Consider the following 15,899-nt stretch of genomic DNA (forward strand, 5'->3'; position numbering starts at 1 on the left):
GACAACCATTAATGAAACTGGTTCTCCAGAGCTGACCACAACTCCTCAGCTGTGTGACTCACATTTCCCAGACATTTCAAAGTAAAAACTGTCTGATGACGTTGAGCCCTGCTGCCAGCATAGTAAGGAGGTGTGCAGGATCCCTTCTGCGCAGTTAGAAAGCTTGTGGCATGACCAGACAGGCTTTGGGTGTAGGTGGAGGACCGAGAGGAGGTTGAGGAGGCAGAAGCAGTGGAGGAACTTCGAGATAAAGAGGATTGATGCACAACTCGTGGGGACGGCAAGACTTGGACAGCAGCCCCTTGTCCTGCTGTCACCATAGTTACCCAGTGCCCAGTCAGCGACATGTAACGCCCCTGTCCATGCCTACTCGTCCACGTGTCTGTGGTGAAATGCACCCTGTCACACACAGAATTTCTCAAAGAAGCGGTGAAGTTGTGTGCGACATGCTGGTGGAGAGCATGCACACCTTTCTTTGAGAAGTAGTGCCGACTGGGCATCTGGTACTGGGGCACTGCGACAGAGATAAGGTCTCGAAAATCCTCTGTGTCCACCAGGCGGAAAGGCAGCATTTCTGTTGCCAAGAGCTTGCAGATGGTGAAATTCAACCTCTTAGCTTTCTCATGGCTAGGAGGAAATGGTCTTTTACCTGTCCACATCTGAGGGACCGAGGGCTGGCTGTGGTGCTTAGACGGGGTTGAGAAGAGTGTCCCCAGCAAACTGCCGTCTGTGAGGAAGATGCAGGCGGACATGTTAGGTTGCCTTGATCCAAAGGTGGTGCTATCAATGTCAGACAGCGCTGAACACTAGCTGGTGTTTCCACCTCCAAAGAAAATTATGACCTGCCAATCACGCAGGCTGTTGCGGGTAAAGAGGTGGCAGGTCTGCGTCCCAAAACAGGTGTGACTGCTATCCCCCCAGTCACAGAGGATGAAGAGGCCGCGGATGCACAAGATGTGGCAGACGGTGGTTGGCCCGGCCGGCGAGACCGCATTGTAGCACAGTGAGCTTCCCACTGCAACTTATGCTTCATACCCATGTGCCGGTTCATGCATGAAGTACTCAAACGATGTATTTTTTGACCTCTACTTAGCTTTTGCTGACAAATGTTACAGATAACACGAGTTGGATCATCCTTATCGATCTGAAAAAATGCCCAGTCTATGCAAGGCTTAGCACCCATGCGAACTGGAGAGCCACCACGACTTGTGGTCAGAGGCAGAGTAGTGTTTGAGGATGCAGTTGTTGACGTGCTTCCAGTACTACGTCCAGGAAGGCGCAACCTGACCTCGTTGTCACTAGCATCCTCCTCCACCTCCTCTGCTGACCTCATCGACTGGCTGACTGTGGGTTGACAGTAAGTGGGATCACCAACCTCATCATCATCACCCTGTGTGTTATCACACCCGTCGTCCTCAGAGCAAACCTCTTCCTGCCCTGACAAAAAACTCAAGTTGTCGCTCCAATCAGGTATTTGAGTCTCATCATCGTCTTCCTCATTGTCTCCACCAACAGGAGTTACATTTTGGGAACGAGGGTCTACATTATGGTCATAACCTTCTGAGTCTGGTCCTGGATCCGACTCTTAAAGATTCTGGGCATCAGTGCAGATCATTTCCTCGTCTGGATTCACAGAAGCTCTGGAGCCGACCTCTGATTCCCAGGCTATAGTATGAGTAAACAGCTCTGCAGACTAAACTATCTGTTCTACCCCATACTCAGACGGGCAGCTGGAGACTTTGGAGCTGTGAAGAAGCAAGTGCGAATGGGGTGACACCTCTGAGGACTGGAGTATTTGTGATGTTGAAGTTGAAGAGCCCACTTAAAGGAGCACTTGATATCCATTGAAGCACCTGCTGTTTTTGTGCCTCATCTGGAATTTGTAGTGATTGGTGTGGCCATAAGATAGGGATCTAATCACATTGTCCGCTAAAAGAAGTAGACATTTTAGTTTGGCTGGAAGATGGTCTTTCTTCTGCAGATGTTACTGTTGCTTTAACACCTACCACACGGATACAACCTTTTTTCCCTTCCCAACATGCCTATTCCCCTTTCCACCAGCAGCAGGCATTTTTGCACTCATTTTGGTGGTTAACTAATTGACAACTCTGAAGTTGTTTGTGCAAAAAACGATGGATGGGAACCGAGTAGAGCTGAGGGACCAAAATGTGGTATTAGCCCAAAAGTATTGGCTGGGTTAGATGCAGATAAAAATGATTTTGAATTTGCAACCTGGTGGAGGTTAGTACAGATGGACTAAAGAACAAGTCCCACACACTGCTACAAGCCGAAGCCGAAATATTTTTTCAGAGCTAGATGCCGATAAAAATTATATTGAATTTGCAACTTAGTGGAGGTTAGTATAGATGGACTAATAGAACAAGTCCCACACACTGCTACAAGCCGAAATATTTTTTCAGAGCTAGATGCAGATAAAAATTATATTGAATTTGCAACCTTGTTGAGGTTAGTAAAGATGAACTAATAAAACAAGTCCCACACACTGCTACAAGCCGAAGCCAAAATATTTTTTCAGAGCTAGATGCAGATAAAAATTATATTGAATTTGCAACCTGGTGGAGGTTAGTATAGATGGACTAATAGATCAAGTCCCACACACTGCTACAAGCCGAAATAATTTTTCAGAGCTAGATGTAGATAAAAATTATATTGAATTAGTAACCTGGTGGAGGTTAGTATAGATGGACGAATAGAACAAGTCCCACACACTGCTACAAGCCGAAATATTTTTTCAGAGCTAGATGCAGATAAATATTATATTGAATTTGCAACCTGGTGGAGGTTAGTATAGATGGACTAATAGAACAAGTCCCACACACTGCTACAAGCCGAAATATTTTTTCAGAGCTAGATGCAGATAAAAATTATATTGAATTTGCAACCTTGTTGAGGTTAGTAAAGATGAACTAATAAAACAAGTCCCACACACTGCTACAAGCCGAAGCCAAAATATTTTTTCAGAGCTAGATGCAGATAAAAATTATATTGAATTTGCAACCTGGTGGAGGTTAGTATAGATGGACTAATAGATCAAGTCCCACACACTGCTACAAGCCGAAATAATTTTTCAGAGCTAGATGTAGATAAAAATTATATTGAATTAGTAACCTGGTGGAGGTTAGTATAGATGGACGAATAGAACAAGTCCCACACACTGCTACAAGCCGAAATATTTTTTCAGAGCTAGATGCAGATAAATATTATATTGAATTTGCAACCTGGTGGAGGATAGTATAGATGGACTAATAGAACAAGTCCCACACACTGCTACAAGCCGAAGCCTAAATATTTTTTCAGAGCTAGATGCAGAAAAAAATTATATTGAAATTGAAACCTGGTGGAGGTTAGTATAGATGGACTAATAGAACAAGTCCCACACACTGCTACAAGCCGAAATATTTTTTCAGAGCTAGATGCAGATAAAAATTATTTAGAATTTGCAACCTGGTGGAAGTTAGTATAGATAGACTAATTGATCAAGTCCCACACACTGCTACAAGCCAAAATATTTTTTCAGAGCTAGATGCAGATAAAAATCATATTGAATTTGCAACGAGGTGGACGTTAGTATAGATGGACTAATAGAACAAGTCCCACACACTGCTACAAGCCGAAATATTTTTTCAGAGCTAGATGCAGATAAAAATTATATTGAATTTGCAACCTGGTGAAGGTTAGTATAGATGGACTAATAGAACAAGTCCCACACACTGCTACAAGCCGATATATTTTTTCAGAGCTAGATGTAGATAAAAATTATATTGAATTAGTAACCTGGTGGAGGTTAGTATAGATGGACGAATAGAACAAGTCCCACACACTGCTACAAGCCGAAATATTTTTTCAGAGCTAGATGCAGATAAATATTATATTGAATTTGCAACCTGGTGGAGGTTAGTATAGATGGACTAATAGAACAAGTCCCACACACTGCTACAAGCCGAAATATTTTTTCAGAGCTAGATGCAGATAAAAATTATATTGAATTTGCAACCTTGTTGAGGTTAGTAAAGATGAACTAATAAAACAAGTCCCACACACTGCTACAAGCCGAAGCCAAAATATTTTTTCAGAGCTAGATGCAGATAAAAATTATATTGAATTTGCAACCTGGTGGAGGTTAGTATAGATGGACTAATAGATCAAGTCCCACACACTGCTACAAGCCGAAATAATTTTTCAGAGCTAGATGTAGATAAAAATTATATTGAATTAGTAACCTGGTGGAGGTTAGTATAGATGGACGAATAGAACAAGTCCCACACACTGCTACAAGCCGAAATATTTTTTCAGAGCTAGATGCAGATAAATATTATATTGAATTTGCAACCTGGTGGAGGTTAGTATAGATGGACTAATAGAACAAGTCCCACACACTGCTACAAGCCGAAATATTTTTTCAGAGCTAGATGCAGATAAAAATTATATTGAATTTGCAACCTTGTTGAGGTTAGTAAAGATGAACTAATAAAACAAGTCCCACACACTGCTACAAGCCGAAGCCAAAATATTTTTTCAGAGCTAGATGCAGATAAAAATTATATTGAATTTGCAACCTGGTGGAGGTTAGTATAGATGGACTAATAGATCAAGTCCCACACACTGCTACAAGCCGAAATAATTTTTCAGAGCTAGATGTAGATAAAAATTATATTGAATTAGTAACCTGGTGGAGGTTAGTATAGATGGACGAATAGAACAAGTCCCACACACTGCTACAAGCCGAAATATTTTTTCAGAGCTAGATGCAGATAAATATTATATTGAATTTGCAACCTGGTGGAGGATAGTATAGATGGACTAATAGAACAAGTCCCACACACTGCTACAAGCCGAAGCCTAAATATTTTTTCAGAGCTAGATGCAGAAAAAAATTATATTGAATTTGAAACCTGGTGGAGGTTAGTATAGATGGACTAATAGAACAAGTCCCACACACTGCTACAAGCCGAAATATTTTTTCAGAGCTAGATGCAGATAAAAATTATTTAGAATTTGCAACCTGGTGGAAGTTAGTATAGATAGACTAATTGATCAAGTCCCACACACTGCTACAAGCCAAAATATTTTTTCAGAGCTAGATGCAGATAAAAATCATATTGAATTTGCAACGAGGTGGACGTTAGTATAGATGGACTAATAGAACAAGTCCCACACACTGCTACAAGCCGAAATATTTTTTCAGAGCTAGATGCAGATAAAAATTATATTGAATTTGCAACCTGGTGAAGGTTAGTATAGATGGACTAATAGAACAAGTCCCACACACTGCTACAAGCCGAAATATTTTTTCAGAGCTAGATGCAGATAAAAATTATATTGAATTTGCAACCTATTGGAAGTTAGTATAGATGGACTAATAGAACAAGTCCCACACACTGCTACAAGCCGAAATATTTTTTCAGAGCTAGATGCAGATAAAAATTATTTTGAATATGCAACTTGGTGGAAGTTAGTATAGATAGACTAATAGTACAAGTCCCACACACTGCTACAAGCCAAAATAAATTTTCAGAGGTAGATGCAGACAAAAAACCTTATTGAATTCGCAACTAGGTGGAGGTTAGTATAGATGGACTAATAGAACATGTCCCACACACTGCTACAAGCTGAAATATTTTTTCAGAGCTAGATGCAGATAAAAATTATATTGAATTTGCAACATGGTGGAGGTTAGTATAGATGGACTAATAGAACAAGTCCCACACACTGCTACAAGCCGAAATATTTTTTCTGAGCTAGATGCAGATAAAAATTATATTGAATTTGCAACCTGGTAGAGGTTATTATAGATGGACTAATAGAACAAGTCCCACACACTGCTGCAAGCTGAAATATTTTTTCAGAGCTAGATGCAGATAAAAATTATATTGAATTTGCAACCTGGTGGAGGTTAGTATAGATGGACTGATAGAACAAGTCCCACACACTGCAAGAAGCCGAAGCCAAAATATTTTTCAGAGCTAGATGCAGAAACAAATTATATTGAATTTGCAACCTGGTGTAGGGTAGCATTGATGGCCTAATAGAACAAGTCCCACACACTGCTACAAGCCGAAATATTTTTTCAGAGCTAGATGCAGATAAAAATGATATTGAATTTGCAACCTGGTGGAGGTTAGTATAGATGGTCTAATACAACAAGTCCCACACACTGCTACAAGCCGAAATATTTATTCAGAGCTAGATGCAGATAAAAATTATATTGAATTTGCAACCTGGTTGAGGTTACTATAGATGGACTAATAGAACAAGTCCCACACACTGCTACAAGCCGAAATATTTTTTCAGTTCTAGATGCAGATAAAAATTATATTGAATTTGCCACCTGGTGGAGGTTAGTATAGATGGACTAATAGAACAAGTCCCACACACTGCTACAAGCCAAAATATTTTTTCAGAGCTAGATGCAGATAAAAATTATATTGAATTTGCAACCTGGTGGAGGTTAGTGTAGATGGACTAATAGAACAAGTCCCACACACTGCTACAAGCTGAAAGATTTTTTCAGAGCTAGATACAGATGAAAATTATATTGAATTTGCAACCTGGTGGAGGTTAGTATAGATGGACTAATAGATCAAGTCCCACACACTGCTACAAGCCGAAATAATTTTTCAGAGCTAGATGTAGATAAAAATTATATTGAATTAGTAACCTGGTGGAGGTTAGTATAGATGGACGACTAGAACAAGTCCCACACACTGCTACAAGCCGAAATATTTTTTCAGAGCTAGATGCAGATAAATATTATATTGAATTTGCAACCTGGTGGAGGATAGTATAGATGGACTAATAGAACAATTCCCACACACTGCTACAAGCCGAAATATTTTTTCAGAGCTAGATGCAGATAAAAATTATATTGAATTTGCAACCGTGTTGAGGTTAGTAAAGATGAACTAATAAAACAAGTCCCACACACTGCTACAAGCCGAAGCCAAAATATTTTTTCAGAGCTAGATGCAGATAAAAATTATATTGAATTTGCAACCTGGTGGAGGTTAGTATAGATGGACTAATAGATCAAGTCCCACACACTGCTACAAGCCGAAATAATTTTTCAGAGCTAGATGTAGATAAAAATTATATTGAATTACTTACCTGGTGGAGGTTAGTATAGATGGACGAATAGAACAAGTCCCACACACTGCTACAAGCCGAAATATTTTTTCAGAGCTAGATGCAGATAAATATTATATTGAATTTGCAACCTGGTGGAGGTTAGTATAGATGGACTAGTAGAACAAGTCCCACACACTGCTACAAGCCGAAGCCTAAATATTTTTTCAGAGCTAGATGCAGATAAAAATCATATTGAATTTGCAACGAGGTGGACGTTAGTATAGATGGACTAATAGAACAAGTCCCACACACTGCTACAAGCCAAAATATTTTTTCAGAGCTAGATGCAGATAAAAATTATATTGAATTTGCAACCTGGTGAAGGTTAGTATAGATGGACTAATAGAACAAGTCCCACACACTGCTACAAGCCGAAATATTTTTTTAGAGCTAGATGCAGATAAAAATTATATTGAATTTGCAACCTGGTGGAAGTTAGTATAGATGGACTAATAGAACAAGTCCCACACACTGCTACAAGCCGAAATATTTTTTCAGAGCTAGATGCAGATAAAAATTATTTTGAATATGCAACTTGGTGGAAGTTAGTATAGATAGACTAATAGAACAAGTCCCACACACTGCTACAAGCCAAAATAAATTTTCAGAGGAAGATGCAGATAAAAATCATATTGAATTCGCAACTAGGTGGAGGTTAGTATAGATGGACTAATAGAACAAGTCCCACACACTGCTGCAAGCCGAAATATTTTTTCTGAGCTAGATGCAGATAAAAATTATATTGAATTTGCAACCTGGTAGAGGTTATTATAGATGGACTAATAGAACAAGTCCCACACACTGCTGCAAGCTGAAATATTTTTTCAGAGCTAGATGCAGATAAAAATTATATTGAATTTGCAACCTGGTGGAGGTTAGTATAGATGGACTAATAGAACAAGTCCCACACACTGCAAGAAGCCGAAGCCAAAATATTTTTCAGAGCTAGATGCAGAAACAAATTATATTGAATTTGCAACCTGGTGGAGGGTAGCATTGATGGCCTAATAGAACAAGTCCCACACACTGCTACAAGCCGAAATATTTTTTCAGAGCTAGATGCAGATAAAAATGATATTGAATTTGCAACCTGGTGGAGGTTAGTATAGATGGTCTAATACAACAAGTCCCACACACTGCTACAAGCCGAAATATTTATTCAGAGCTAGATGCAGATAAAAATTATATTGAATTTGCAACCTGGTTGAGGTTACTATAGATGGACTAATAGAACAAGTCCCACACACTGCTACAAGCCGAAATATTTTTTCAGTTCTAGATGCAGATAAAAATTATATTGAATTTGCCACCTGGTGGAGGTTAGTATAGATGGACTAATAGAACAAGTCCCACACACTGCTACAAGCCAAAATATTTTTTCAGAGCTAGATGCAGATAAAAATTATATTGAATTTGCAACCTGGTGGAGGTTAGTGTAGATGGACTAATAGAACAAGTCCCACACACTGCTACAAGCTGAAAGATTTTTTCAGAGCTAGATGCAGATAAAAATTATATTGAATTTGCAACCTGGTAGAGGTTATTATAGATGGACTAATAGAACAAGTCCCACACACTGCTACAAGCCGAAATATTTTTTCAGAGCTAGATGCAGATAAAAATTATATTGAATTTGCAACCTGGTGGAGGTTAGTATACATAGTCTAATACAACAAGTCCCACACACTGCTACAAGCCGAAATATTTATTCAGAGCTAGATGCAGATAAAAATTATATTGAATTTGCAACCTGGTTGAGGTTACTATAGATGGACTAATAGAACAAGTCCCACACACTGCTACAAGCCGAAATATTTTTTCAGTTCTAGATGCAGATAAAAATTATATTGAATTTGCCACCTGGTGGAGGTTAGTATAGATGGACTAATAGAACAAGTCCCACACACTGCTACAAGCCAAAATATTTTTTCAGAGCTAGATGCAGATAAAAATTATATTGAATTTGCAACCTGGTGGAGGTTAGTGTAGATGGACTAATAGAACAAGTCCCACACACTGCTACAAGCTGAAAGATTTTTTCAGAGCTAGATGCAGATAAAAATTATATTGAATTTGCAACCTGGTGGAGGTTAGTATAGATGGACTAATAGATCAAGTCCCACACATTGCTACAAGCCAAAATATTTTTTCAGAGCTAGATGCAGATAAAAATTATTTTGAATTTGCAACCTGGTGGAGGTTAGTATAGATGGACTAATAGAATGATGCTATGCCCAAAAGGTTTTACTTCACTAGGTGCAGTAAAAAAATTGTATTCTATACACAGGTGGTGTAGCTTGCAACACAGATAGGCTACTCCACTGACTAACACACACTGCAAGAGGCTAAAAAGGATTTGCTTTGCTAAACTTAGCCAAATGCTGTGAAAAAAACTTGCACAGCACTGGCATAGACCTGCCTGGCAAAAAGAGATAGGAACTTATGTAACCTAGCCCTCAAAAGGACTGCAATTACAATTAGTCTTTACTCCCAACCTATCTATTTAAGAGCACAGACCTGCCTGATAAAAGTGATAGGAACTGATGTAACCTAGCCCTCAAAAGGACTGCAAATACAATTAGTCTTTACTCCCAACCAATCTATTTAAGAGCACAGACCTGCCTGGTAAAAGTCGTAGGAAATGATGTAACCTAGTCCTCAAAAGTACTGCAATCACAACTATTCCCTACTCCCAAGCTATCTGTAGATTTGTGTGAAAATTGGCTTGAAATTAACACTGAAAGTATAGCGCACACAGCAACAGCGGTGCCATCTAACATGCAGCTGCAGCAGTGAGAAAATGGTGGCAACAGGGAAAATGGCTGGGTCTTATAGGGCAAGGACTTGTGACATGCACTGCCAATGACACATGCCCTTGCTTGTGTGAAAAAAAGAAGTTCGCTCCGTGTGTGCGCTGCTGATAGGCTGACAGATTGCACCTCCCCACTGTAAATGCGGGAAAGAGAAAAAAAAATGGAGATCTTCATTATTTCTGCAGAGATCCATCCCCTGCCCCTCCCCCCACCCCGCTGAACATTCAAACTGCGTATTTACATTAATTTTCAGCATTACTGAGAAAAAATCCAGTTATGATTTTGGTGCACGAACAGTTATTGAACGTAACCTCGAACAGCCGATTTTTTTCAGATTGTTCATGTTCGCCAAACGGCTCGAACACCGCCCAAAACAGCTCGAATTTGAGATGGGCGAACAGTTCGAGTTGAACACCGGTCATCTCTAATCTTTGACCCTCATCCAGATGCTCCTTTATATAGACCCAACATTAGATCCTTATAAACACATGCTCAGACAAGCCAATGTTAGAAAGACCCAAAAAACAGACCAACCTGATACAGGTCCTAAACAAGACCCCTCCTAAACACAGATCCAATACTATATATACCCCCTTCATTAAATATATAACCCTTAGGCCAGACATACAGATTCTAACCTTCTCTATAACTGTACTTCACTTCATTCTTGGGTTTTCAGTGCAGATAGTGTCCTCATTAAACTAGGACTAGCAATGTTGTATGAGATCAGTGCCTTGTATTTGAAAGGTATGCAGGAACTGAGTATAGTAAATATAAAGGCACCACAGATATTTGTCTGCTCTTACATAGGTTCTGGACATCTTCCTTTTTCTAGTATCCCAGAAGGTCCATGAATTTGTAAATACCACAAATCACAAACCTCTTGCAACATTTTGCATTTGCGCCGTCTTGTGGAGATAATCTGCTATTACAAAAAATGCTGTGTTAATCCTGGAGATGGACGCACTTGGAGTTCCCAGCCTTAATGATTGGAATGATCTAAGTCATTTTTGAATAACCAAGCACAATAGGATGAACTCAAGAGTATTAGCAAAGTATTTTGGTATTAGTTTATATTCCTTTGTTTTAAGAACTGTATTGTTTAGATGACAAGTTTGTTATTTAACTTTATTTCATGCTATTTTGATAGGTCAGGCTAATAGTAATGCTCAGGCATAGATGAAGCATCTACTATATAACGCAAAATTGCTTCTACAGCATATCCCATGCCAGATTTACAAGGAAAAAGGACTTTAACTTTCACTATTATTTGGTATAGACATCTCCATTAAACAGGATGTCAATTCATGTTATGTATACATCAAGAGTGGCAGACACTACTCATGCCGCTTCATTCAGGGTTGAAAACACATGCCCAAGATGAGTCAATATAAGAAGTACCCAAAACAGACCAATACAACACAAGCCCCCGACCAGACCCCTCTTTGATACAGATGCAAGATTACCCCTCTCTCCCATATATATATATATATATATATGTATATATATATATATATATATATATATATATATATATAAAGTACAGACCAAAAGCTTGGACACACCTTCTCATTTAAAGATTTTTCTGCATTTTCATGACTATGAAAATTGTACATTCACACTGAAGGCATCAAAACTATGAATTAACACTTGTGGAATTATATACTTAACAAAAAAGTATAAAACAACTGAAAATATGTCTTATATTCTAGGTTCTTCAAAATAGCCACCTTTTGCTTTGATGACTGCTTTGCAAACTCTTGGCATTCTCTTGATGAGCTTCAAGAGGTAGTTACCAGAAATAGTCTTCCAACAATCTTGAAGGAGTTCCCAGAGATGCTTAGCACTTGTTGGCCCTTTTGCCTTCACTATGCGGTCCAGCTCACCCCAAACCATCTCGATTGGGTTCAGGTCAGGTGACTGTGGAGGCCAGGTCATCTGGCGTAGCACCCCATCACTCTCCTTCTTGGTCAAATAACCCTTACACAGCCTGGAGGTGTGTTTGGGGTCATTGTCCTGTTGAAAAATAAATGATGGTCCAACTAAACGCAAACCGGATGGAATAGCATGCCACTGCAAGATGCTGTGGTTGCCATGCTGGTTCAGTATGCCTTCAATTTTGATTAAATCCCCAACAGTGTCACCAGCAAAGCACCCCTGCACCATTACACCTCCTCCTTCATGCTTCACGGTGGGAACCAGGCATGTAGAGTCCATCCATTCACCTTTTATGCGTCGCACAAAGACAAGGTGGTTGGGACCAAAGATCTCAAATTTGGACTCATCAGATCAAAGCACAGATTTCCACTGGTCTAATGTCCATTCCTTGTGTTCTTTAACCCAAACAAGTCTCTTCTGCTTGTTGCCTGTCCTTAGCAGTGGTTTCCTAGCAGCTATTTTACCATGAAGGCCAGCTGCACAAAGTCTCCTCTTAACAGTTGTTGTAGAGATGTGTCTGCTGCTAGAACTCTGTGTGGCATTGACCTGGTCTCTAATCTGAGCTGCTGTTAAACTGCGATTTCTGAGGCTGGTGACTCGGAAAAGCTTATCCTCTGAAGCAGAGGTGACTCTTGGTCTTCCTTTCATGGGACGGTCCTCATGTGAGCCAGTTTCTTTGTAGCGCTTGATGGTTTTTGCAACTGCACTTGGTGACACTTTCAAAGTTTTCCCAATTTTTCGCACTGACTGACCTTCATTTCTTAAAGTAATGATGGCCACTCGTTTTTCTTTACTTAGCTGCTTTTTTCTTGCCATAATACAAATTCTAACAGTATATTCAGTAGGACTATCAGCTGTGTATCCAACAGACTTCTGCACAACACAACTGATGGTCCCAACCCCAGTTATAAGGCAAAAAATCCCACTTATTAAACCTGACAGGGCACACCTGTGAAGTGAAAACCATTTCCGGTGACTACCTCTTGAAGCTCATCAAGAGAATGCCAAGAGTGTGCAAAGCAGTCATCAAAGCAAAAGGTGGCTACTTTGAAGAACCTAGAATATAAGACATATTTTCAGTTGTTTCACACTTTTTTGTTATGTATATAATTCCACATGTGTTAATTCATAGTTTTGATACCTTCAGTGTGAATGTACAATTTTCATAGTCATGAAAATACAGAAAAATCTTTAAATGAGAAGGTGTGTCCAAACTTTTGGTCTGTACTGTATATTGGCCTTAGGCCAGACATACAGATGATAAAGTTCTCTATATCTGCACTTTCCTTCACTCTTGGGTTTACACTGCAGTGTCCTTAAAAAAAAATCTTTAAAAGTAGCTATTGACCAACTCGCATGGGAGATAGGTAATAGAAAGTCGAAGTCTCGTTCTAATGCTCAAGATCAGAGAAACTGCTGATCTCTATTTAACCTATTCAGCAATTAATGCTGATTACACAATTCATACTAAGGAGGAATTCCCATTTCAGCATGTCACATGGAATGCTAGTGATCCAATTGTGATCCATATTATATATGGGCACAGAATCCAAGGTCTGTTATTTTTGTTATTGTCTTAAAAAATACAACATTATTTAATTGAAATTCTCTTTGGCAGCACAGTGGCTCAGTGGTTAGCACTGGAGCTATACAATGCTGGAGTCCAGGTTTTAAGTCCCATCAAGGGCAACATCTGCAAAGAGTTTATATGTTCTCCCCGGGTTTGTGTGGGTTTCCTCCCACAATCCAAACACAGACTAATAGGGAATTTAGCTTATGAGCCTCAATGGAGACAGTGATAATAAAATCTGTAAAGTGCTGCAGAAAATAATGGTACTATATAAGTGAGTACAATGAAACATAGAAGATCTTAGACATGTATTTTTTTAGTCACATTCATAACAACCTGTACCATAATGCATACAGCAAACAATATAAAAAGTTTGATAAAATAAAAAAATGACTACCAAAAAGTGGAGATAAAATAAAAAAACAAACGCACATTTTTCGTCTTTCAGGCCAAAATTTGCCTGGTCCCCAATGCGTTAAACTGCAGCATGCTCTTATTGTTAGGTATAGTTTAAAGCCACTTGTCCAGCAAGGTTCTCTGGAGGAGCACCTGTGTTCAATAGGATCAATGGACACCTGCTCAGTATCATGTATTTCTTCAATTTCCCTCCAGTAGTGCGACATCATGGGATCCACAATCTAAAAAGTCTTATGTGATGGCATGGTGAAATTGATAATGATGTCAAACATACAGAATCGCTGTGAAAGAAATTCCCCCTGCTTTTTGTAGTAGTTTTCCCCATTTGAAGAACGGAAGATGCATTGTTTTCTGTCCCTACTAAAACATGATGGTTAATTAGTTATTTGATTATGATAATCAGATACACTAATCACAGTAGTCTTGATGAAAATTCAGAAATTATCCCTAGAGGGCTTCGGTCCAGTAAATGTGTTGACAGGCTATTTGTTATCATGATGGTGATGCATCACAATGCTTTACAAAGAAACAAAGACAGTCTGAGGGTATGGAGCATGAGAATCAAGAAGAAAACAAATGTAGCAAAATACAGATTAAAAACAAATCAGGATAATAGCAAAGGGCATGCTCCAGCCAATCACAGCTCATTCATATGTTTTCCCTGCACTCATTAAATATATTTATGGGGAAGAATGCATGACCTATGTTTTCTAATATCAAACTTGATAATCTTTATTAATTCACTGGATAATTATTCCTCTCCTATTTCAGTAGTGATGTGATATTAATTAATGATCATTTAATATTTTACTATTAAACATATTGTATTCACATCTCACATTTATATTATTTAATATGATCATGACAAATGTCTTAAAGATGAATTTCCATCTCATAGAGTGATAACTATTATTTATCTTAAAGCGAATCGGTCACCCCCTGGGAGATATCAGACCTCTACTATGGGCATACAGGTTATAGAAATGTAAATCTATACTTACCTGTATGGCCCATAGCAGAGGTCTGATTGCAGAGAAATCTGCTTTTATAAACTACATTATGCACAGGCTTGGCGTCCCATGGACGCCAAGAAATCCCCTCCTATGTGCTTATTATTCCCTGGAATCCCCACCTATATGCTTAATTATCATATTCCCTCTCTTTCCTGCATGTCACAGGGCCCTGTGACGTGCCCTGTTCTCCCTCCCTCTCCTCCCACTGTTCTCCCTCACTTGCCAGACATGCGCAATGCAGGGGCAGTGATTTCTGGGAATAATAAACAGATAGGCGGGGATTTTTTGGCATCCAGGGGACGCCAAGCCTGTGCAAAAAGGAGTTTATAAAAACACATTTCTCTGCAATCAAACCTCTACTATGGGCCACACAGGTATGTATAGATTTACTTTTCTATACCCTGTATGCCCATAGTAGAGGTCTGATATCGCCCAGGGGGGGTGACACATTCCCTTTAAAGCTCCATTAATTCCATGGTGCTGTACATGTGAAAGGGGTTACATATAACATATATAGGATAAATTAAATAAACTGACAAACTGGAACAGAGGGAGAAAGGACCCTGCTCTCATGGGTTTACAATCACTTCTCTAGAAGAAGCCTTCATGATTGGTGATGGTCTACCAACCACTAAGATCATGAAATGTTTTCCCTCATACGGCAGCCTTCCTAGCCACGTTCCATGTACAGGGTACTTGAATAAAGATGTTCTACAGTTCCATACACAGGGTAGAACCAAGGCACTGCTGTAAAGGGAGTCATTGAAAGGGATTCAACCTTAAAGTAGGGGTGCAGCCCCTTCATTCTCAGGATCTGTGGGGTTCCAGGGGTTGGATCCACCAATTATAAATTGATGACGTACAATATCCTAGTGACAAGCCATCACTTTACTAGATGGGAACACCCCTTTAACACAATGTTTTCTACATTTTTTAGATACATTTGAATTCATTTTAGACTTTCAACGAAAGGAAAATCAGCCACTTTAAAATCAGGATGTG

The sequence above is a fragment of the Phyllobates terribilis genome, unplaced genomic scaffold (assembly GCF_046119375.1).
Source record: "Phyllobates terribilis strain yellow unplaced genomic scaffold, ASM4611937v1 Scaffold_2__4_contigs__length_985480577, whole genome shotgun sequence".
Taxonomy (NCBI): domain Eukaryota; kingdom Metazoa; phylum Chordata; class Amphibia; order Anura; family Dendrobatidae; genus Phyllobates; species Phyllobates terribilis.